The sequence below is a fragment of the Dryobates pubescens genome, chromosome 2, assembly GCF_014839835.1.
Source record: "Dryobates pubescens isolate bDryPub1 chromosome 2, bDryPub1.pri, whole genome shotgun sequence".
Taxonomy (NCBI): Eukaryota; Metazoa; Chordata; class Aves; order Piciformes; family Picidae; genus Dryobates; species Dryobates pubescens.
Window position 1 is genome coordinate 42264745 of NC_071613.1, and position 25171 is coordinate 42289915.

A 25171-nucleotide genomic window follows, 5' to 3' on the forward strand; every position below is an offset into this window, starting at 1 on the left:
ACCCTCTGGTCCTTGCCTTCTTTTTGGTTATGATAATCCTGATTATTGACTTTCAAAATTCCCATCTGTTTCTAGGACAAAAGGATCAAGCTTTGTTTCTTTTGAAGATCAAACCACAAAGTAAAACAATCTAAGCTTAATGCACTGGGGAAAAAAAAATGAGCTCACTCAGGCTACTGATGATCATTCGTTACTACATTTTTTTTCAGTAAATAGGTCATTTTCCGAACTTCAATACCAGGATTTGATATACTGCCCTGAGGAAGGTGAACTGTTGAAATCCAATAAGTATAACCCCAAATCAGAAATGGAAAGCAGACTTATTTGTGGCATTAAAAATGTAAATAAATACGACTTTTTGTGAATTTGGCCTGTGATCTCTACACGTTCTCCCAAAATATCCTAAAGCCTTATTGTCTGTGCGTTTGGGCATCTGATGCTCTTGTCATAAAACTAGCAGCACTCCTCTGCCTGAGAGCTCTTATTGTTGCTTTCCCATTCTCAGTAGTTGTATAATGTCTTCTGGCTCCTATCAGTTCTATGCTGCTGGTACCTGTCAGTAACATGGGTCCTACCGCCTACTCTTCAGTAAGCCCTTGAATGCTGTTCTCTTTTCCCAACTGAAAGGAAGGCATGATCTTCATTCAGGAGTTGCTCTCAGATTCATGAGGTAATGTTCTTGAATTATTGCCAGTGGAGATAGTGGTTGTGTTCTCTTTACCTAGATGTTGCTGTCAAACAGTCAGTTTTGTGTTTCTCCCGTTGCCTTGCCTAGATTTGCATAGATGTCGTATTTTTATCTGTAAGCGTTCTGAAAACAGTCATTTAAGTAAAGACTCTCTGATCTTCCTTAACTCTGATTTAGATACTCTGGAAAGCAATTTTGTGTTCTCTTAAGTTGGTTGTATTCACTAGAAAACTGAAAGGAACTTCTTTGTGAAGCCAACAACACAGGAAGATGAGTGTAACTCCAAATGTGAATTTCAGATAAATGTTCAAACAACTATAGTATTAAGACCTTTCCCATCCCTTTTGTTTTAGATTAAGAATTCAACAGTTGACAGAATTGCAAGATGAAATGTAAGAACCGGATTTGCACTCTTACTAAAACTTGCCATGGGATGGTGCCATGGCTACTCCTTGTCCAGCTGCCAGTATCTTCCCATCTCATGTTTTAGAAGAGTATAACAGCAAGTTTACAAAGTGCTTTAATATAATATATAGTGGCGAAAATATTAGCAGTCATTCATAGTTGTAAGTTATTTTACTGTAGCGACCACCATGTGCCAGAGAGATGTACATGTAGCATAGCCTTCTATATCTGTTAAAAACAACAAATCCCACCACAAAGTATGCATAAGTTTGGGTATCTGTGTTCTTCAGTTACTTATTTTGGGTTTCTAGAGAGCTAGATGAGATTTTTCTGCACTTTCATGAGCTCTGTCAGCACTTGTTCAGTCTAGTTGGCACCTCTTCATTTGTCTCTGTGTTTTTCAGCAGATTTTCTTAGTGAAAGGCGGATGATCTAACACTGTGAAGAAATTCTAATTCGTGTTTCTCTTTATATACTTCCAGAGGACAGATGGACATGTCTGTTATTTAATAATACTCATGTTACATCCTTCATAAAGAAACAGAGTAGCTCCTAGCAGTCTGCCTGTTTTTCAGTAGCAGACGTGAGCTTCTTGCTGGTTTTGTGTTAAATAATGGGGATTTCTGCTCTCTGGGCTCCATCTTTCAAAGTTTGATACATTCTCTGATGGGCATTGTAGACTCCTCATCCTCTTGGCTGCTGAGAAGTTCCATTTCTTTGAGAGTTGTTTTTTTTTAAATGACCTTTTGGTAAATAAACATGCAGTATTGGTTCTTGGACAGTGGGAGCTACTTTTCAAAAGCAGTGGTAGTGATAAACTTTACTGTTGCTTCTGTCGTTAATGCACATAGCATCATGGTCATTCTTAAGAAATTGCCAGAGCACCCTGATACCAGCTCCTGAAATGGGAAAGGACATTTTTTTCATTTCTTTCTTAATAGTTGGATCTTAAGAAGATTAGATATTTTTTAGTTTGCCTTCTGAGCTACTCCACCGTTGAGTAACAGTGAAGAAATAGCATGATGCATACCACTGGCTACCTGCTGTTTCAAGAGTGGTGGGTAGTCTTCCTAGCAGCTTCAGTTCAGCAATCAAGCAGTTCAGCTGGAACTACATCTCTTTTGTTCTCTGGTTTTACAGACTTCACTTTTTGACCTGCTAGCACTGACTTAAGAGAAGAGGACCTTTTCCAGCACAGGACAAAGCTGAGGCATTGCAAAAGTTACTGAAATATAAAGGAACTCATCTGTCTGTGTGTTACTACTCTCTTTGTAACTTCCTGGAGCCACTGAAACCTTTCCAGTCATGGGTCATCAGGGCCTCATTCTTGTGACCTAGGGAATAAATTGTATGCCATTGTCTCACCATTCCACAGAAAGTACCAGCGATTTCATGGTAGGCCAGGCTGTTGTCCATATTACTTGGTTTGCTGACAGTTCTGGAAGTGTTGAACACTAAAATGATCAACAACTGCATGTTATATCTTGGTGACCAGTCAGTATTTCTCAACTCCTAGTGACAGATACTTGCAATATACCTGTTCTGATGTCAGGATTGCCTGTGCTGGTATGGTTGTTGGAATTAAGAAACTATAATATTGACTTTATTGATGAGAGTGCTCCCCATAATCATAGTGGAGGTGTAATGTGTTCAGATCTCCTTTGAATGCTGTTAAAGAATGAAGTCTTTATATCTCTCCCTGGTTTATTATTCTGCAATGGGAAAAGGATCCTCTCAATTCATGGCTTGTAGATTTTTTTTTTTTCCTTTTTGTAGTAGGGCAAGTTTGTTCATTCCTGTCACAGAGCCATTAATCATGTCAATGAGGACTTAAATGGGAAAACCAAGTTAAGTGTCTGGTGGTTTTACTTTGGTTTGGCACTCTTTAACTCTTCACAAGCCTTAATATTCTGTGCAATTTCCTCGATCTTTAAGCTGAAACTTGCTGCTAATTTAGTTTACCACTGCATTTTGGGAAATACTGAATTTCCTAAAGTCCTTGTCTAAAGTACTTCTTGTAGTGAAAGACCTGGTACCCTAGAAGATCTGTGATACCATGATGTCATCTTGCTGTTTAGAAAGAAAGTCCTGTCAGTTAATATGGCTGTAGCTTGTGTGATACTAGTGTCTTCATTTTGGGAGAATACCTCATCAAACATCTGTGCAAGTGTGAGGAAGAGCTTTGTGCCCTAAGCTGAGCACAGTACTACTGTGCAGAGAGACCCTGTGCTGTAGAACAACACCCCTTTTGCTTTCACCTGTGGCACCTGCAGCTGCTTCCAGGGGATCTGGGCTGTGGTGCAGAGCTGTCTTCAGGGGAAAGTGTATGTGAGTAGACATTGACAAATAGAAGTATGCAGTTCCTTATTTTCTTTGTTAATGTGCATATTCTATATCCTGCCATACGTCCCTTTTCTTTATCCTTTTAATTCTGAAATGTTATAGATGATGCCTTCAGCAGTGCTTCAGTACTGCTAGACTGCATGCCTGTTGTAAAACACCAACAAACAAATTTTTAATTTTACTTTTTTTAATAATGTTGTGGTAATGTTAGTGTTAATGCAGCATGGAAAAATTAACTAAAATCCTCATCAACAGCAAAAGACTATTTGACTTTATCCTTTATAGTGGTATTAAATGAGATTCATGAAATTTCATTATCTAAACCCTGAGAATCTATCTTTACAGTAGTTGGAAGGAATAATATTCTTCACAGGCAATATAAATAAACTGCATTTCTGAGATAATATAGTTTAGCTATTAGCCAAACAGCTTTTCAGCTTAGCCTATTATTAAGGATGAGTTCTAGATAAGGAAAAAAGCATTGGAGCAAACAGTGCAAGGCAGTATTAGTGGTGCTGCCTTGTAATGAGAAGTCACATAATAACATAATGATATTGCATCTTTACCTTCAAGTGGAAAACCCCCTGATTCTGAGTGTGAATTAGAAGTTTCAGTTTCTGTCATGCAATGGAGAAGTTTTGGGGGAAGCTGAGTTTGCTCATAAAAGGGTGCTTTAAAAAAAAGTGTGTAAAAAGAAAAGTGATTGAGCCTGACTGTGGAGGCACTTGAGTGCAAGGAGGTTTTAAGTGTAAGGTCTCAGAGGAGCAGTGCAAGTGTGCTGACTTGGACAGCACATAAGTTTTTAATGCCTTCTTCCTGAATTTATTTGTATGTTGTTAGACTGTTTCTTCTTAATGCATGTTGTACAATATATTCACTTTAAATAAAAGAAATAATATGTTAACTTCTGAGTGTCTCTTGACACTTGGTACAGGCTGTGAGTTTTCTTCTCTTTTTATGTGTTGGAAAACTTAGCTACTGGAAAGTTGTATCATGTCACTGTCAACATGTTTGTGCATGTCGAGAATAAACTTGTACTTAATCAGTTTTCCTGCAGGCTTTTCTCTTCTCCTGAAAGTCCTGTTTTGAAGGAGGTTGTCCCTAGGCATTGCATTGAATTAATTCTGTTGGTGGAGATGATAGAAAAAGGAGGCAAGGCAAAGTTCTGAAACCCAGAATTAACTCAAAATTTGTGCACCTGAGAGACTGTTAAGGGGAAATTGCTTAACCATGCAGGTCCTTCATGGATTTATATGATGCTATGAGAACCTTTCTGTCCCTCATGTTTAATTTGTGAAATTAAAAAAGCCTCTTAATGATTTTTGGTAATGTTGTGTTAGGTAATTAACTATGTTGCCATCCATACCTTCCACTCAGAACCATAAGAAAAGCATCTTAGTGGAGTGCATCAGGCAATCGGGTACCTTACCCCTGTTAATCTGACTGTAGATGTACCTGGCATCTCTCTTTTAAGTTTTGGAGTAGGCTTAAGCATGTTTTTTTATCTCTTTGCTACAGCTTTTCTTCTTGCCTTCATGTGGACATTTGGTAATTTCTATTGCTTTTCCATCTGCTTTCTGTATCCATCCTAGAGGAGCAGGAGCAGCAAAGACAAGGACAGAGTAGGCCAGGGAGGAGTTGAAAGGTGGTTAGAAAAATGGACATAATGTAGGGAATTATTTGAGTGGTAAAGGGAGTTGAACAGTTACAAGTGGAACTGTTAAAGCCTTGACAAGTGAAGAAGGGACATGGAGAAAATCTGAAATACTCATAGGAGGGGAATGGTACTGAACTGATGGTTTCAGTAATAAATAATGATCTTGGTAGTTTCAGGAGGGCCACTGCATCAACCTGTGAATCTGTAACCATCAATTTGTGAATCTGACCCATGTTTGTGCCCACTTTTCCAGGGAAAACAGCAGGAACAAGAGTCAGGCTATTTTAAGGTCACTTAATTAGCATTTTATTAAAACTTTCTAACAATGCCTCAGGACTTTTTAGAGAGTTATTAGTAGCCACATTTAAGTGTCGAAACAATGTGCTATCTCCAGTGTCCACTGTCCATCTGTACTTTCTTTCATGGATGATATGTGCTAAGACAAAAAAATCTTGTATTGGATGTCAAATATTCATAGAATAATGGCTCACTCAACAGAATACTCTGGTCTGTCTTTATAAAATGCCCAAATATATTGTGAAAAGTTTCTTGTTTATATTACTAACTTGATAGGATTTTTTATTGTCTGTAATGAAATTCATAAAAGAAATTAAAATATTCCTTATTGTAACTTGTTCTCATTTCTCTGCAAGTTCATCCTGATGCCTTTGACTAGAGAGCTCTATAGCCTTTTATCATGACTTCATGAATGTTGGATATAAACAAGAAATGTAGTGGCAAATTTTAGAACAGCATTTTCCTATAAATAAAACATAAATGCTTAAACTAAGCTCTTTTAGAGCTCTTGGGAAACTAAGTTAGATTCTTTATAAAACTTGCCTCCTTGGTTATTTTTGAGATTTGCTTACCAAATTGATCTCACAGGTACAACTTACTTGTGTAAGGCAGCACCAGTGGAAACTACTCACCCTTGATCTAATGGTGAACTTTTTTTCTGAGGATTGCCCATAATCTTGGGGTGGCTTGACAGCAGGTTAAATTCTAGGTGTTCTGTTCTTCTGTCAACAGTCCCTGCACGTGGCATTATTCAGCGGGTGGCACTGCACAGTTTCTCATTTGTGGTCTGTATTTTGAGAGTGTGGTGGTGGTGGTGGTGGGGTGGTTTTGTTTCTTTGTGGTGGTGTTGTGTGTTTTTTCCCTACAGTGTTAGCTTGTTCCCTTTCAGAAAAGGGAAATTAATCGATCCCAAAATTACTGCTTGACATGAGCAGGGAAAAAAAAAAAAGTTCAATGCTGTCCTCAAAGTAAAGGTGTTTAAGGAAGTGATGTTTTTAGTTGCTGGCTGCTTCCCACCTTTACCAGAAGAACAAGGAGCTGGGAGGCTTGGGTGCATTCTGCAAATCTTTTTCTTGTTAGAGACACTTAAATTTATGATTTCTGTCAAAAGGCTTGAATCTTTTCAGCTTCACAGGCTTTGAGGAGTTTGATTTGGTTTTTCAGAGATTCACGTCTCATAGCAGTGCACACTGGAAGTATGCTCACAGATCCTTGAGGGCTGAAATGCTGGACAGAAAAACACTTTCTTATTAAAGTCTTCTACTGTTTGACACGGACCACAATTACACTTGAGGAAGTAGTTACTTCCTAGATTTAGGAACTGCAGCATCATTTCCATGCTTAGTGTTTACTGTGAGGAGTAACTGCTCTTTGGTAGCGTTTTTTGGCTAAATATCAGCCATCTGCATAATAGCTTGTACTGTACTTTCCAATTAAAGCTCTACTATCATAAAAGTACATTGACTTGTTGTTTTACTGAGAGACACGTCAGATAGCTTTGGAGGCAGAGTTTCACACCTCATAGAAATAATGAACATGGTAGCAGGGTGAGTTTTATACTGTGACTTTCTTGGGCTGTCATTGCAGATCAGCTGCTTAAAATGTGTATTCCTTACAAGCTTTTGGAAATCATGGTGTTGTGGATAACTTCGGAGTTTTTTCTTGTGGATTTACATTGCCTTTTTTGGGGTGGTTGTTTTTTAGGGGTTTGTGGTTTTTTGGGTTTTTTACTATGAAATCCCTTTCTGGCATTTGTAGCATGCCAACTTTTTTGAAAACATGATCACTTAGCCTTGCATTAGGTCTCTGCTGTCAGATTTTCATCGACTACCATATGCTTCAAGTGCTTGTTAGGATTTGGAGCAGATAAGACATTCAGCGTAATTATTCACTATTACTTAGTGTTTTTCCAATGGCATGAAAGGAGAATTGAGAATGCTGAGGGAACTGGTTAAATCTGTCATTCAGACCTGCTGCCCTCAGACCTGGCTCAGCAGAGGTGGGGACCCAGGAGCTTAGCACTTGCATGGAGGAGCAAAGAGAGCTGATTGCACTAGATGGAACAGCCTTGCAAACTTCTGGTTTCTAACAGCCTGGGGATTATAACTGGTATTGTTCTGTTACAATAGTATCTGTTAACTGCAATATAGTGGAAGAGACTAACCAAATGGGGGTTTTGCTAAGCATTTTGTAAAGCTGCTGTATGTTGAAAGGTGAATTACTTTGCATAGGAGGCTCTTAAATTAATCTGCTGCTTCAGTCATTTTGCTTCAAAGAGAACAAGTATGCTATATGCTTATTTTTAAAAGAGTGGGAAAAGATTGTTAAAGGCTAGGATGTCACAGTCTCTTTTATACACAGTTGAACAGTAAAATAACATATGTTCATTTTTAACAGTAATTTTTTAATGCACAAGTAATGTGAACTTCACTGTGACATATAAAGCAAAATTAATTACTTGCTTTAAGATTTCTTTTGAGAGCAAACTTTATGGATAGATTATTGCATTATGAATAAGTAGATGCCAGTTACAGGCAATGTAGTGTACAAGTTGATTTGTGTTTCACCTACTCATAGTTTAGTGACTAACTACCTGTCAGAATGGTTCTCTTAAAATTAGTCTTTATTTTTTAAAAATTCTGATCTTTCATACCACAAGTTTGAGAAGGTTTGCTATGATGATGTGTGGACTGTATTTGGCCATGGCTACAATAGGGTTGGCATTTATGCTTCTGGTAGGGGAATGAACCAAGTACTGAATTCAGCCCCAGCCTCTCAGCTGAGGTAGAGCAACTTCGTGCTTGCAGCCTGTGACACAGTGAAGAGGCATGGGTTGTGAATTTGAACCATTTTACAGTGTTAGTGGCACAGAAATTACTGTAACAGGGTACTTCCAGACATTCAGTTGTTTTACAAAGAAAAATAAGAAGTAACTTGATTGCTCTCAAGGTATTGTCAGAGGTGTTGTGGTCTTTTTGTGTTGGTTTGTGGCAGAAGGTATTGGCTAGCTTCCTATCAGGAAATTGATCCAGCAAAATGAAAGCCCTCAGGAGCAGCAGAGAAGTAAATGAAATTCTGAGAAGTAACTAAATGAAATTGAAGACCCTGTGACATGCAGGTAATTAAACTGCATTCAGGGTTTCTGACTTAAAAATGGTAAATACGTGACAGAAACCATATATAGCAGTGCAATAAATAGTAATGTGATACTAAGCTTATAAATGGCTTTGTTTAAGTTTTGTAGTGCTTTGTCCAAAATTTTAGATAGTTGCTAATTCTGCATCTCGGTGTTCATTTGCCCTTCTTGGTGTGGTTTTACTGCAGCTGGAGTTGTGATTTCTTTTACTGCTTCATTTTTGGTTAACTGGCTTCTAACATGCTTTTTCAGAGGACGTGAAACTTCACGCAGAAGTGAGCCAATAAGGAAGTATTAAATCCTCTCATTTTTCCTGAACATAATGGTATAGAGGAGATTGTAGAAGTAGTTTTCCTACTGAAACCAAATTCAGTAACTAATATAATAGTTTAATTAATCTGAAACCCATAGTATTAAAAGTGTTTTGCTGATTCTGAATGGCATCTGATTTTAGAAGTTTTCAGCTCCAAGCAAAATGACCAGATAATTTCTCTCAGTGGGGAGTTCTATCAAATGCAAAGACACTATGTGTTTTGCTACGGCAAATACATACCTTGCACCTGGAAATCATTATTACCTTAAATGGATCTAACATGTAATTAAAGGTCTGAAACTTAATTGAGTGAGTTCAGCTTAATAGTATAGAGCTTGTCAGTAAATTTTGGTTTCGCTTGGGTAACATTGTGAGACTGTTTTCGTTCTGCACTACATTAAAAAATTCCTTCTTCATAGGTTTTGTTTCTGTTCTAGCTGGGTACCTGCAACTTCATGCCTATATTTTTTGGATCAGCAATGTTGGAGGGTTTTTTTTTTGCTGTTGCAGAGTATATTTGTAGTTAACCTTGACAGTGTGATGATGTTTTTCATTCCATTAATAACATCTGCTCTTTCTCTTAAGTTAATTTTGTGGAAACTTTGCAGCATTGCTGTGAAACTCTATGTGGAACAAAGCTGTAATGTATAATCCAGTCATATACAGAAACAAAAAATAAAATTAAGTTGTTGTTTTTCCCCCCAAAAAGTCAGCTTTGCATCCTAGTACAAATTACAGACTTTTTATGTGAGTGTGCGTCTTGTATTTCCTCAGATCAGCATAATATTCTCAGATATTTTTAATAATAATAATAATAAACCAGGTTGGAAGAGACCTTCAAGATCATTGTGTCCAACCCCTCAACCAATCCAGCCCACCTAAACAACTAAACCATGGCACCAAGCACCCCATCAAGTCTTCTCCTGAACACCTCCAGTGATGGTGACTCCACCACCTCCCCAGGCAGCCCATTCCAATGGGCAATCACTCTCTCTGTATAGAACTTCTTTCTAACATCTAACCTAAACCGCCCCTGGTGCAGCCTGAGACTGTGTCCTCTTGTTCTGGTGCTGGTTGCCTGGGAGAAGAGACCAACCTCCAACTGTCTACCACCTCCCTTCAGGTAGTTGTAGAGAGCAATAAGGTCCCCCCTGAGTCTCCTCCTCTCCAGGCTAAGCAACCCCAGCTCCCTCAGTCTTTCCTCATAGGGCTTGTGTTCCAAACCCCTCACCAACTTTGTTGCCCTTCTCTGGACTCGTTCCAGCAAGTCAACATCCTTCCTAAACTGAGGGGCCCAGAACTGGACACAGTACTCAAGGTGCAGCCTAACCAGTGCAGTGTACAGGGGCAGAATGACCTCCCTGCTCCTGCTGGCCACACTGTACATTTTCTAATTATTTTTTTTGTCTTACAGTTGCTTCTGTAACTTTGTCAGTTTAGTTTCAAAAGAAGGAAGTGCATCCCAAAAGGCAAAGCATTTTTAGATAAGTCTTAGAAATATGCTGGGAAGTAGTCTTTCCTCTGGCTTATGTACAGAATTGATTATGGTTTAGCAATTTACAAAACTCAAAATGTATGAACATAAATGCATGGAGTGTGAGTTTGGGCCTTAACATTTAATCAGTCACAACTCCTGACGAGGTGTGACTGTTGAGGTCAGTGTGCCACAGTTTTGGAAGGCTTATGCTTTGGTTTTAACTTTTGCCTTAGTACAGATAAAATGGGTCTATTGTTTTCTGGTCCTGATCTTTGAAAATGATCCTGTTTCAAGGTAAATTTGTACAGTTCACAAATTGGAGGAGCTTAGACCTTTTAAGATGCTCTGCTAGAGAAACTAAACCCATAAAATGGTGATTAGTTGTGTTGTTTGTTGTTGGGTTTTTTTAAATTTCACTGTAGATAATTATTTATCAGTTTTAAATGTTTAGTCATTTGAGTGTGAGTGATATTTTTCATTGCCAGACTCTCTCATGTTCTTCTGAACTGCTAGTACTCTTGAGCTGGCTTGAGAATGGAAATTGTTTCCAATAAAGAAAGTCTTAGTGAAAAGGCGTAGGCAAGTCAGAAAAGGACTTACCTGAGCTACACTGAAGTTGAAAAAAAATGAGAGCTGTTATTAATAAAAATAAATGGGGAATTTAAAATTTGAGATTGGATGAATAGGATGATTATTCTGCTGTTTGGCAGGTCTCTCATTAAAGCTGCTGTTGCCCTGTCTGGAGAGCTTCTCATTCTAGTGCCAGAAATCTGGGGAGAGACTGAGTGTGAGGGTACTTGGAAAAGAAGTTTGAGGCAGGGCAGTTGCGAGCCAGGGGCATGGATGGAGTGAGGTCACTTTTCTGGGCAGCTCTGCTAGAAGACATCCCTTGGTTTGTTTTCTGTTGGAGGAGGAATTGGAGTTGCCAACTGTTTTCCAGGCAGGTAGACAGACATTTTAATTTTTCAAGAGGAAAAAAAGTGGATTTTATCAAAATCAAAATTTCCACAAAATTTAAATTTTCAAATGGAAAATGACATTTCTGATTAAAATCTAATTTTGATGGAAAATGTCTGATTGCTTATATTCAGCCTTAGAGTTGTTATCTGCTATGTTGCATTCTGTTGAAGATAGTTTGGCTTAGGCTTAGCAATTCTGAACAGGCTATACACATACAACTTCCTTTCCTCTAATACTTCAGTTCTAGTGCCAGCCAAAATGCAGCTTGAAGTTGACTATGATTAGAACAAAAGCTTTTTCCAAATTTTGCCAGCTTGTTTTGAATTCAAACTGCCTTCAAAGTCTTCACAACACAGATGCTATGGATGGAAGTAAAGCTGCCAATCCAGCTAGCTGTTCTGGACTTGAAGATCCTACAGTGCAGCAGTATTGATCTGTGGGTGTTCAAGTGGCTAGTAGTTACCCCACAGGTTTTCTCCACTGATGTGTTTTCTGTTGATGTTGCTGTCAGATAATTGAGGTTGAGGCTTGTACAGCATACAGGATGTAGGACTTGTGTTCATTCATAGTCACACCAAGTTAGAACATGTAACTTCCCAGTGTTAGGTGTTTCACTCCTGACTTACCTGCTTAGTTGTATACAATTGTGGAAGAGCAGCAGCTGTTATTTATACGTAATTTGTTTCTCTTTTTGGCTTCTTAAACTGCATTAAAATCTCCTCTTATTTGTGGGTAGAAGCCTGAAATCAAAACCTAATTAGAATAGAATTAACCAGGTTGGAAGAGATCTTTTGAGATCATGGAGTCCAACCTATCATCCAACACTATCTAATCGACTGAATTCTCACTTGCTGTATTTCCTTCATGCAGCATGTGTAGTCAGGCCGTTGCTCAAGTTCAAAGCTGTAAATAATTACTGTCCCAAAAGAACTGTACTAGGTTGTTCTGGCTACAAGCAGTTCTAAATTTTCATATTACCAAGTTCCTTTTAGATACTGAAGAACTTTAGGGTTCCACTAGAACTGTGAACTTTTTTTGTTAGAGAAATCTCTCTTGGATTGTATAGCAAAGGGAAATCAGATTTAATTACCCCTTGATACTTTTGAGGAAAACTAGAGGAAGAAGTTTTGTTGGGTTTTGGGGTTTTTTGGTTTGTTCAGCAAGGTATAAAATACCAAATTGTTTTCACCTGGTGCTTCCAGTTTTAGTTTGTCTGTGTCTTCATCGTCAGTAGAAATTTCTGCATTTGAGTTAGAACTACCTCTCCTATGTCTGCTGCATCTAAAAATAGAACACCTATTTGCTGCACATCTCTCTTGGTACAGTGCCATTAACAGGAACATGTTAATTATTACCGATAACAGAACCACAAGTAGCAAATACATCAGTTTTGGATCCCAGCTGCTCACATAGCTCTCAGCTACAGGAATGCTGAATTCATATATTTCTGTGGGAACTGTTGCAGTCACATTGCCATATTTTTTAAGCCAAAGAAATCCCAAACAGTGATCATACAGCATTTTCAGCTTGTATTTGAACCAAAGGAACAGTTTATGTGCCAAATATCTTCCCAGCTTATCTAACATAAGAGCCATCCACCATCTATATAAAATTACTGTCAGAGCAGAATATATCAAATGCCACAAAACCCAAACCAGCTTCAGTTTGCTTCCTTAATCTCAGAAGGAATTAATCAATCAAGCAATTGCCCTATGTTGAATAGACTCCAATTATTTTTTGTAATGTGGTGGGCTGAAGTTTTCTCCCCAATATTAACTTTGCCAGACCAACTCAGAAGCAAATGAAGCTGTATTTACAAGCAAAATCTACACTCTACAATGGAATACGACGAATATGTACAAAATACATAGTATTTACAATATTTACACATATTTACAATTGGCAAATAACATGAAAACCCCCCTGGTCAAGAGTCCAGGGAAGCCATTCCACTGCCCCACAATCCCCACACTCCCCCCCACACCAAGAGAGAAAGGACTGGAGAGAGAAAGAGTGGGTTAGACTTAGCCAAGGCCAGCCAAAGCACGCAGATTCTCTCGTGAGCGAAGAAAAACCAGCTGAGATCAGAAGAGAAGAGAAAAGGGAAGAATTGTTATGGTACAGATCCTCTTATTCCAGATATTTACCCAATGAATTTATTTAGAATAATCTTTTATTTTCCTTTTTACACCCAATAGTGATTTATTTACATTTTTCTACTTTTCTGCCCAAAATCCGTAACCAAGTTTTAAAGGCATAGCCTAAAACCACCACAGTCTGAACTTGCACTGATTTCTAACCCTCTTTTTCTTTTGGCAAGTAAGTATTTAGGCTTCCTAATCTTAGAGCTGTTTGAGAGTCAGACTTTCCTTTTAATGAAAATTCTATTTAAATCTGCTTAACCTAGTTTAAGAACACATTTAAAAAAAAATACTGCACATTTATTTTGAGTAGTTTCTATCAAGAAGATATTTTAGTAATGTTTCATTATAGCTCCATTTATTACATCTTATTATAGCATTGAGTCATGAAACCAAGAATAAGAGATCCAGCGCCAGGAATGGGAAGAGTTTGGTAGAGTAATCGTCTGTGTCGGGGTCGTGGATTGCCATTTTTAAGGCTATTTTCAAACAAGGGCAAGTGGTGGAAATCACTTTAAAATATTCTCTATTTATTCTTAGTAATCTTTACACATGATAAATGCTTCCAAATATCATGAGCTGGCAGTTGCACTAGGAAGCAAGGTGGGTTTTATTTATGCATTTGCATATTTGTTTAATTTATAATATTTTTTAAATATAGAAGGATAGTTAAATTCACCATTTTGTGGCATTTGAGCTGTGCTTATCTTCCTGGTTCTTTTTCCTGGCAGCTTTATCCTTTTCTAACTGATCTGACTATCTCCCCTTCCACAGACTGTGGTCTGTTCTATTTTTGGGGGGAGTTTGTGTGTGTGGTTTGTGTGGGTTTTTTTGTTTTGTTGGTTTTTTCCCCCCCTTTTTGTTTTTTTTGGGGGGGGTTTATATAGTTAGATTTCCTCCCCTCCCTGGCCCCTTTACCATTTTTTATCCTAAATGACTTATTCCAGGAATGTGGGCTGCTGCTGACTCAGTACACGTTTCTTTGCTGCCCATTGCACCAGCTGAAGTGGTCATATAGCAGTGCGGTGACCACAGATGTGCACCCATGGGTTCCTCCTCTCCTGTGTCTTTGCTGGCCCACAAGCTGGCCACTGCTATAGCTGGTGGTTGCCATCAGCTTCTGTTTTTGTATTACAGGCTTTAAACTATACCAGTACTTTTATGTAGATATTTCTGCTTCAGCTGCCTGCTCTCTGTTCATGTTGTGGTATTCCCTTCTTGAACCATTCTGTGATGTGGTTGACTACTATCCAGGTTACTTTGGAAGTTCAGTTGTAGTTTATTGCTTGATAGAGATGTAGATGTTTGTGTTTTTTTCTGGTTCATTAAGGTGCATATGGGTGTCTGGCTATCATATAGAAGAGGACACAGTCTTAGGCTGTGCCAGGGGAGGTTTAGGCTGGATGTCAGGAGGAAGTTCTATACAGAGAGAGTGATTGCCCATTGGAATGGGCTGCCCAGGAAGGTGGTGGTCACCATCGTTGGAGGTGTTCAGGAAGAGACTGGATGGGGTGCTTGGTGCCATGGTTTAGTTGTTTAGGTGGGTTGGATTGGTTGATGGGTTGGATGTGATGATCTTGAAGGTCTCTTCCAACCTGGTCTATTCTATTCTATTCTTTATAGACACGTGCTCAAATACCTGAAACCTCAGAAAAGCTTCTTCCCATACCTTGTTCAAGTATATGTGTGTGACTTGTTTCATGAAGTTTCCCTTATCCCTGATTATCACCTGCAAATCACTCCAGGCCAGAAACAATATAGCTGCACAAATTCATACATTATTTTGAGTCCAGTTGTGGCTTTATTGTGTCACCTGCAGGACACATGAGTTAGTATTTGTTGTGAATAACCAGAGGTACTCAATATGAAGCCTTCTCTTAAATGCGTTATCCTGGTTCTGGCTGGGGGCTAAATCACAACAGGTACAGGGACTCTGGGTGTTTTTTCTGGTGTTACTTTGAAGTGATGCTGAAGTTCTTTCTCTTCTGAAGTATTGTTATCATCAGGTTAGTGAGTACTCGGCCTTGAAGATGGCAGGAGCTAGTTGGAAGGAGGTTCTGGTTTTGCATTCTTTCACACTCTGACTTGTAAGACTGTTGCAGTAAGATGGAAATTAATTGAACCCCCTGAAGAAGGATAGAACAGAAAAAAAAAATCTGATTGTGGGTAAGAAAGATCTAGAATTGAAACAGATTTCTAGTATATTTGCTGTATTCCTTCAGCCTCTCTAAAGCTCAGTCCTCCATCTAGAACAACAGTCAAAAACTGAAAGAAGAGATGATATTGCTATGAAAGGATGTGCTCTGGAAATTCGGAGCATTTATCAATCTGCTAGTTGCAATGTGATGTCAGGTGTTGTTTACAAAGAATAAATTTGAAGCTTAAAATGGGTTTTAGATGAACTATATTGAGCTGTTTGAAATCTCAAAGTCCCGTTTGTCCTTTTTTTCTCTTCAAAAGAATTTTAGTATCTTCTTGGGCTCTATCTAAATTAGAGTCCTATATAGTGAAGATGGAAGAGTCACTTCATGTGGAAAAACAACTGGGGATAGAGAGGAAGATAAAAAGGTTTTAGGTTTGAAATAATTGGCAGTATTGATGGCATGATTTCTGGGAACTACTTTTTATTAGTATTACTTCTAAGTTGTGCCAGACTAAACCTTGCCGGTTTTGTTTCCTGAAATGCTGCATACAGGAGTGAAGAAAAGCAGATACCAGACTTCCTGCACTGTCCTAATTCAGACCCAGAGCATGGAAAGGGAGCAGATGAGTTTGAGAGATTTGGTTTTTACCTGGGGGGGAGCATCATAGGTACAATTCAAGCATAATGAGTATTGATTTTTAATTAGTGTAATTTATATAAAGCTTTTCTGTTATCTATACTCTTATTCTTGAGTAAATGGGGGAGCAAGGGAGGAAATTGTCAAATTGTTGAAATTACTTATTTTTCATATGAAATAGTAGGTAGCTGTAGTACTAACAAACTAGTTTGCCATGTTCTGGTATGCATCCTCCAGCTTTCTCTAACAGACTGGCCACTATCCTGTTGTAAGGGGTTGGGGCAGATCCCCTCCCCACCACAGGCAGAAACGACTCAGACAAATGGATTGCAAAAGTGATAGAAAGTTTAAATAGGAAAACAATAAAAAACAACAATGAAAGTTTTCTACAGAGAACCACAAACACCGTGACAAAAAAGAGAGATCCCAGAACATACCCAAGAACATCCCATCCCCACCTGGGGGTACACCCAAACCCCCCCAGGGCTCTTTCCTCGCCCCCCCAACCCAGCCTTGGGCCTGAGCAGGCCCAAGGGAGGCAGCTCATGCCATTTTACCTAGGCAGCAGCTGGGGACAAAAGAGGAAGTGAAGACCCCGCATGGACATTTTATAGGCGAGCAAGGCATTATGGGAATGGAATACCTGGTTCCCTGCAACCACCCCCTGGGCTGGGCCCACCTCTTGGGACCTCCCAGGTGTGGCCTGTGCAGTGGTATCTGGGCCAGCACCCAGCCTAAACCACCACACCTGTGTAGAGTGACCAAATGCTTGTTAGTTGCTATTTTTGTTAGAAAGAATGAAAATCTGGGAGTGACAGAACAAGGTGCTGCTTCTCCTTTAACCTTTGTCTCAGTAACAATGTGATTATAACACTAAAAAAAAAAATAATCTTCCTTGGTATCCCACAGCATTTATTCAGATTTGAAACTCCTATCCAAAGAAACAGATAAAGTATTATCCAAGGAGATCTTAATTTAAAAAGAAGACCTCAAGTAATTTTTAAACTGAGAGTAATTACTAATTTAGGTGTTGAGCCCATACTGAAATTCACAGCCAACTCCATTAAATTGTCATGCCCATAAAATGAGTTAAAATCTTAAACATATCTGAATAAGTGATTGGAATATTAATTCTGTTACTGGCTTGTGTATAGAAGCTGACATTGGAGAAGAGAGACTAAATCCAACTTCTCAGCTGTTTAATTTCAGGCGCAAAATCCTCAGAAACCCTAAGATCTGCTTTAAGAATTAATGCTTTTTGTGTTAGACTTGGGTCTTCTTGTGGTTGAGGATCGAGGATGCAAAAGCAGCTCATTCATGGAAATTCAGGTGAGATTATGCACATTTGGTGGGGGGGGGATGTGAGTATGTTGCTCTTTATTGCTCTCAAGAGTGAAGTACTTGTAGCCAGGAATTTCTTTTGCTGTTCTGTACTTACTGCATTTGTAAGAGATTTAATCAAGCAGCTCACAGTGCCCACAGACAATAGAAGTCTTGAGGGAATGTATAAAAGCAGCTGGAGATTAGATTCCTGTATCCGTTTTGCATATGAAGCAGGGATGCTGCTCAGGGACAGGCTATAAAGCAGGGTGTGGGTGTGAGTTTGGGAGTCCCAGAGCTGCCAGGCCCTTGTAGATAGATATCTGTGCTAATAAGACTACGACCTGGTTACCCACCAGTGCACAGAAGTTGCTGAGAAGTTGGGAGCTTCATCTTCCTAATTTACAATGCCAGTGTCTTCTTGTATCCAGTGTTCTCTTTTGACAACTTTTGAGGGGTGTAGTAGCCCTGAAGGAATTGTGCTTGTAGTTAAATTGGTCACTGTAGCTGTTCCAGTTCATCATCAGGAAAAATGAGATAGCCCTCTTTTACAGGGGAAGTTTTAGGAAGAGTTTTAAAAGTGGCCATATTATATCTTTACAGAAATAGATTTTTTTCCTTAAGCAGAAAGCATTTGATTAATCAAAGAATCAATAAGGTTGGAAAAGCCCTGAAAGATCATCATGTCCAACCTGTCACCCAAGACCTCATGACTACTAAACCATGGCTTCAAGTGCCACGCCCAGTCCCCTCTTGAATACCTCCAGGGACAGTGACTCCTCCATCTCCCTGGGCAGCCCATTCCAATGGCTAACAACTCTCTCTGTGAAGAACTTTCTCCTCACCTTGAGCCTAAACCTCCCCTGGTGCAGTTTGAAATTGTGTCCTGTATTTCTGGTGCTGGTTGCCTGGGAGAACAGACCAACCCCCTCCTGGCTACAATCTCTCTTTAGGTAGTTTTGGACAACAATAAGGTCTCCCCTGAGCCTCCTCTTTCTTCTCCAGGCTAAACAATCCCAGCTCCCTCAGCCTTGCTGCTCTTCTCTGGGCACATTCAAGTGTCTCAATATCCTTCTTAAATTGAGGGGCCCAGAACTGGACACAGTACTCAAGGTGTGGGCTCACCAGTGCTGAGTACAGGGGCAGGGCCCACTATTCCTGATGCAGGCCAGGATGCCATTGGCCTTCTTAGCCACCTGGGCACACTGCTTGCTCATGTTCAGCCAGCTGTCAACCAGTACCCCCAGGTCCCTTTCTGTTTGGCTGCTCTCCAGCCACTCTGACCCCAGCCTGTAGCACTGCATGGCGTTGTTGTGGCCAAAGTGCAGCACCTGGCACTTGGACTTGTTGAATGTCATCATGTTGGACTCCACCCATCTGTCCAGCCGGTCAAGGTCCCTCTGGAGAGCCCTTCTACCCTCTAACAGATCAACACCTGCTCCCAACTTGGTGTTGTCTGCAAATTCACTGATAATGGACTCAATCACCTCATCCAGACCATCAATGAAGATATTGAACAGGATGGGGCCCAGCACTGATCCCTGGGGGCCACCACTAGTGAGTGGACTCCAGCCGGATGTGGCACCATTCACCACCACTCTCTGGGCTCAGCCCTCCAGCCAGTTCCTAACCCGGCGCAGAGTGCTGCTGTCCAAGCCACAGGCTGACAGCTTGGCCAGGAGTTTGCTTTGGGGGACGGTGTCAAAGGCCTTGCCGAAGTCTGGGTAGACTACATCCACAGCCTGCCCCACATCCACCAGGCAGGTCACCTGATCATAGAAGGAGATCAGGTTGGTCAGGCAGGATCCTCCCTTCCTAAATCGATGTTGGCTGGGCCTGATCCCTTGGCCATCTTTCAGGTGTGCAGTGATTGCCCCCAAGATGATCTGCTCCATAATCTTTCCTGGCACTGGGGTCAGGCTGACAAGCCTGTAGTTTCCAGGTTCCTCCATCTGGCACTTCTTGTGGATGGGCATCACATTGGCCAGTTTCCAGTCATCTGGGACCTCTTTGGTGAACCAGGACTGGTGGAAAATGATGGAGAGAGGCTTGGCCAGCTCATCTGCCAGCTCTCTCAGCACCCTAGGATGGATCCCATCTGGTCTCATGGACTTGCGAGTATCCAAGTGGCTCAGCAAGTTGCAAACTATTTCTTCATGGATTTCAGGGGGACTACACTGCTCCCTGACCCCACCTACCAGTTCAGGAGGCCAGTTATCTTTAAGTCCTTCTTCCTTACTGTTGAAAATGGAGGTAAAGAAGGTATTTAGAACCTCAGCCTTTTCCTCATCTTTATTTACAATGTTCCCCTCCAGGACCAATAAAGAGTGGAGGTTCTTCTTGCCTCTCTTTTTAGCATTAATATATTTATAAAAATGCTTTTTATTGTCTTTCACAGAAGTGGCCAGCTTAAGTTTTAACTGGGCTTTTGCCTCTCTAATTTTTCTCCTACATGATCTAACAACATCCTTAAGCATATCATTAGATTCCTCCCCCCCTTTCCAAAGGCAATATATCCTCTTTTTTTCCCCTGAATCCCTTCAAGAGCTGCTTGCCCATCCAGGCCGGTCGCCTTCCCCACCGGCTCATCTTTCAGCACGTGGGAACTGCCAGTTCCTGTGCCTTCAAGAGCTCCTGTTTGAAGTAGGTCCAGCCATCCTGGACCCCTTTGTTCTTAAGGGCTGCTACCCAGGGTACTTTCTGAATAAGTTGTTTAAACAAGCTGAATATGTATATACATAAATAAATATATATTTTTTTTTTTTTACAGATCATTCATAAACTTACAAAATAAGCAGAAGATCTTGATAGAGCCCAGAAGCATCAATGATGCTATTGTACGGCTAGAAGTTTAGCTTGAACCTTTGCATGTGGTGACAACAGAGTAAAATGATCCAGTGTTTACATGTCAGCCTTCAGGAAATATGGATACTTTCAATTGTGTGGTCAGTAGAAAGCAGGGAGAAGTGAATGAAGAATGAATTGCTGGAACAAGTTCAGGATTGTAATGCACGGGTTGATTCACTTAAATGAAAGTGCATTTCTACTCTTATTTTATTTATAAGGAATGTCCTGAAGCTGTGTACAACATCAGAATTGCTGAAAGCTTTCAAAACAATTTTTTGAAAGGTAAAATAATGAAACTTATTTGCTGAGCTAATGTGGACTTCCCTCAAAACAGTGCACAATCAGCAAATGTGTAGAATTTTCAGACTGGTTTTAGTTAAAACATTTAGTGTAGTTTCACTAATGTGTTTTCAGTAAACCTTACGTGAAGATGGATTCTAGACCTAACTGTTTGTTTGAAATGCAGTATATTGTATTACTCTGTTTAAACCTTCAGAATTGCCTTTGTACTTGTAACAGGGTTTTTTCCTCCTAATCTGATTGTCTGGATCATTTTAGCAACCATGAGGTCTGCAATCTATTTAATGTAGTCAAGCTATATACATCATGCTATGAGGATGTGGGCTTTCTATTAGGCTGGCCTACTTTTCCACCTCTGGTTGCAAATTCATGTACTGTGTTGAACCAAAATCAGCAGGTGGGCTCAGGTTCCTTCTGAGTTGCTAAAATACCAGCTTCTAAACTCATGGAGATGTGGCAATGTATTAGCTTCTTGGCTGCCTAATATTCATCATAAAAAATGAAATTTCTCATGTTCTTGCATGCATGTGTGCATAGTGTACTGTGCTGAGGTGGCTGTGTACAGTACATGTGAAGTCTCTTTAAAGAGCTCTTTAAGTCAGTGCACTGGTTTCACTCTTGGATAAATTAAATTTCAGTTAATTATCATCTTAACCAACTGCTTATTTATTAAGCTGCTTAAAATTGGTTGTTTATTATAAGCCCAAGCAAATTGTCATTTTACTGTATAAGTTTACATAGAAGAATAGAGGATGCTGAAAAATCACTTGTGAAGCTTCTGTATGCTCTTTAATGCCCTAACCAAGCCAGTATTGCAGGAATGTTCTGCTCTTTGATAGGGAACACTCCCTAGAATTGCTTCATCTCTTGAAACTTGAGCTTGGGCAGGAAATGCAGAACTTACTCCCTCCACAGACCTGAGAAGTAAGTGGAGTTTGGTTGCACAAGTTCTGTCCTTCTCCAGTTGCTGTAGCAACATATGTTTTGGATTGTTAATTCAAGTGTCTAAATATTACATGCTTAGCAGAGGATGATGAAAAATTATAAGTAGAAACCTTCCTATGCAAACATTAAGCTGCTTTAAATTGAGTTTAAATAATCCACTTGCATAAACAGATTTTATTGTAAGCAGCCATGGTACTGACATGGATGTGCACACACAGGTAGTACCTTGCTTGAGTTACATGATGTTTAAATCAGCTGTTCTCAAACCTTTTTTTTTGGTTCAGACTCAGCCATGTTGTTACTGCTGCTTCTTTTGGGCCTGCAGATCACTTTCTCAGTCCTTTATTTGTTCCATACTTAAATTAGCTGTAACAGATTTTCATTGCAGAAATTTGCAACCAGTGCAGCTGAATTTCTATCATTTCTTCCGTTTCATCTGTCAATATTTACTGGGAAATCAGATAATTATGATTTATGGTGTCTTGAGCAATTGCTAGCCATTTCACTATTTTGCTAGCATGTGTTAAAAATGTATAGCAAGAATGGCTATATCTGATCATGAGAAATAATGTTATCTGTGTTCTTGGTGCATGTATTTCTGGAAGAAAGGAATAGGAAAGATGATACGGATACCATTTAGTGTCAATTGTGTGTCACAGTAAGACCAGTAGTTGCAGGGTCTGTCTGTGCTTAGCAACTGGGTCCTCTCTATATGTACATTAAATATGGGTTGTGTATGTATGATTGGCCACAAAACAGTTACCTATAATAGTCCTAGCATACTTTAGAAGGGGTATTTCTGAGAGGGTGTATGATGGTGAAGGCATTTTAACATAATGCTTGCACACTCCAGTAGTTTCTTTGCTGATGTATGGGAAAGAGTACCTTTGAATGTGGTTTGCAGAAAATAGTCTTTGCTACCTTTCTCTGTATTACTTTGATGGCTGTTGCTTTTCCACTTTGTAGAAGTATTTCAGGATTTCAGTTATCATACTTAGCTATAAAACCTTATTCTGTAATTCTAAAAGCCTCTTAGTTTCACGGAGGAAACCTGTCTGCAGCAGGGTTGCTGACAGGTTACTGCATATTGTATGTGGGACATGGAATATTTCTGTATTTCCTAATTGTAAAGTTCAAAATGTGGTTTCCTAGGTGTTTTATTCATGGACTTAAGCATGACTGATGTCCAGCATGGTGTGCATATGAGTTCTGTGTCAGGAAGGTGCTAAACTCCCAACTGTAAAACAGTATGTGAGAAGTGTCTTTTTATGTGTGTCTATCCATTTCTTCCTTTCTTAGAAAGAGTGAGAAGGCATTGTCTTCCTGGTCTGTGAGTGAGACAAACTCTTGTTCTGACTCAATATTGCTGGTTTTGTTTCCTTAATGAACTCATAATGCCTTTTGTGTTGAATTTGACAATTTATGTACATTGAGAAAGACATGAATTGCCATGTGACTATTCCATGTTTCTGTTTGGCTGTATTACAGCAAAACCAGAGGGTAGATTGTCTCCTTGCTCACTCTTAGGAACTTGTTGCTCTGTTTGAACCCTGAAGTTTTCTGTCTAGCTTAAGTCAGTGATGAGGAAGGAAGAAATATTGTCAGTCTTGATCAGCAAAAGACAAAAATAGGGGAGAGAACAGGAGGGAAGTGTGAGACATACCTTTTTCTTCCTCTAAAGCATGTTAGTTTCTGGCCTTTACAAGTGCAGCATTTTAGGGGGGGCTGCTTCTTTTTTTTGTTGTTTGTTTTGATTTTAGTGCTGCAAAATTATGGATTGTTAAACCCTCCTAGCTCACTACAAAATGGTTTTGTGAGGACTGCAATAGTTAGTTGAAAGCTAAATAATTCTACTTTGTGTACTGGTGTTTGTGTTCTTGGGAAAGGACTCTAAGATAACCTTCACCATGTCTTGGTTGTATTGTCACTTATGCCAAGCCTTGCAAAACATGCCTATGTTTCTGTGGTATAGATGAACTGTATGAAATCAAATTGTATGCTTTTCTAAAATATTCTTTGAGCTTACAGGCAAATACAACTCTGAAGTCTTGGCCATAGTTCTTGGTTGTGTAGCTGTACTGATAAAGATACTGCTCTGTATGCCATTATTGCTAGTAAGGTGATTAACTTTCGGATTGTGTCTATGGGACAAAATATTTTTTGTGGAATGTTATATCGCTGGGTCAGATCACTGCCATGGTGGTGCAGTTTCTGTTCTTCTCTGTTAAAGATTTTCTTTTGCCTTTTGGGGTGTGGTGGTGTTTTCTTTGGCTTTGTTTGTTGGTTTTTGTTGGGGTTTTTGACTTGTAGAAGGCATAGCAGAAGCAGCCTCTCCATGAGGAGTTGTTGGATGTGTACACTTCACCTTTGCTTTTTTGTTTGCAACACAGTTTTTCATTGTTCCATCATGAAAAGAAAGTAATGAGTTTAGCTTGCAGCTGGGGGGTTTGTCTGATATCTTTATCCTTTCTTAGTTTGTCACATTGGCTTAGCAAAATAGAATAAACTTGCAGTAATTCTGCATGAATACAACATTGCAGATCTGATGGTAGAGTGACTGAGTAGCCAAAAAAAAACCACACCCCAAAACTCTCTGGTACAAGTACTTTTAAATCTGTAAATGCTGGTTAAGTTGAAACTGAAATGTTTGCATTATCATCCAAAGGATGTTTTTTTATGTCTGAGGTGTGGAGTTGAAAGAGCTGAAGGTGTGCTGTAGAAAAGGGATTTTTAGGACAGTCACTTAGGAAGTTGGCTGCAGATGATGGGAAGAACGTTAAGCTGTGAAGTTCCAGCCCTTCCACATGCAATCAACTTGGATCTTGGTCTTCCATGTTTCCAAGAGACCTGAAGTATCTAAGCTAGGAGAGGACTGATCCTTCACCTTCTTATTATCTTTTACCTGTGTATATTTGTGTATATTGGAGCCATGGATATCTCTTATGATCCAGGCAAGCTCTAATCACCTCTGGATGTTTGCTGTCCTATACTAAATTCTACTTCAAAAAAGAATCATTATACAGTCCCACCACAGCCAAAACAGTAAGCAAATGTGTAAACATTTTTGAAGCCTTCATAAATTTTTTTTTCAGAATGGGGAAAATTAATTATTTTGATAATAACTATTTTCTTCTACTATGCTTTACGAGATTTTGTATCTTGATATATTCTCCACTTAAGTTATGAAACTTTCTGTTTGGTTATGCCCTTGTGAAAGGATGTAGTAATCATTTGCTGAGTATGTAATTAAGTGAATCACGGGCCCTGATCCTGTGAGGTACTTAAAGTAACTAGTATCGTTGCGCAGTGCTGATACAATCAAGCGTGCACATCACTACTTTGAGGGACTAGGGCTGGTTGCATGATAGTAATTAGAATCTTTGTTTTGAAAAGCAAAATCACACTGCAATTCTTGCATTTTATTTATCAGCACTTAGTGCAGGGTGTAGACTCGTGTTGGTCACAGTTCCTTATTTGGAGAGTAAGAACAGCTTGTGCTTGCAAACTGGATGCATAAATCAAATCAAATTGATGGAGGATTCACTAGCTTGACAAATACTTC

At 39.5% G+C, this 25171-nt stretch overlaps 1 protein-coding gene across 4 annotated transcripts in view; it reads left to right on the forward strand.

Moving 5' to 3' along the window:
• PTPN4 (protein tyrosine phosphatase non-receptor type 4) overlaps positions 1–25171 on the forward strand; it is a 115460-nt gene that overhangs the window by 21181 nt on the left and 69108 nt on the right. The gene's annotated exons all lie outside the window — the stretch shown is intronic.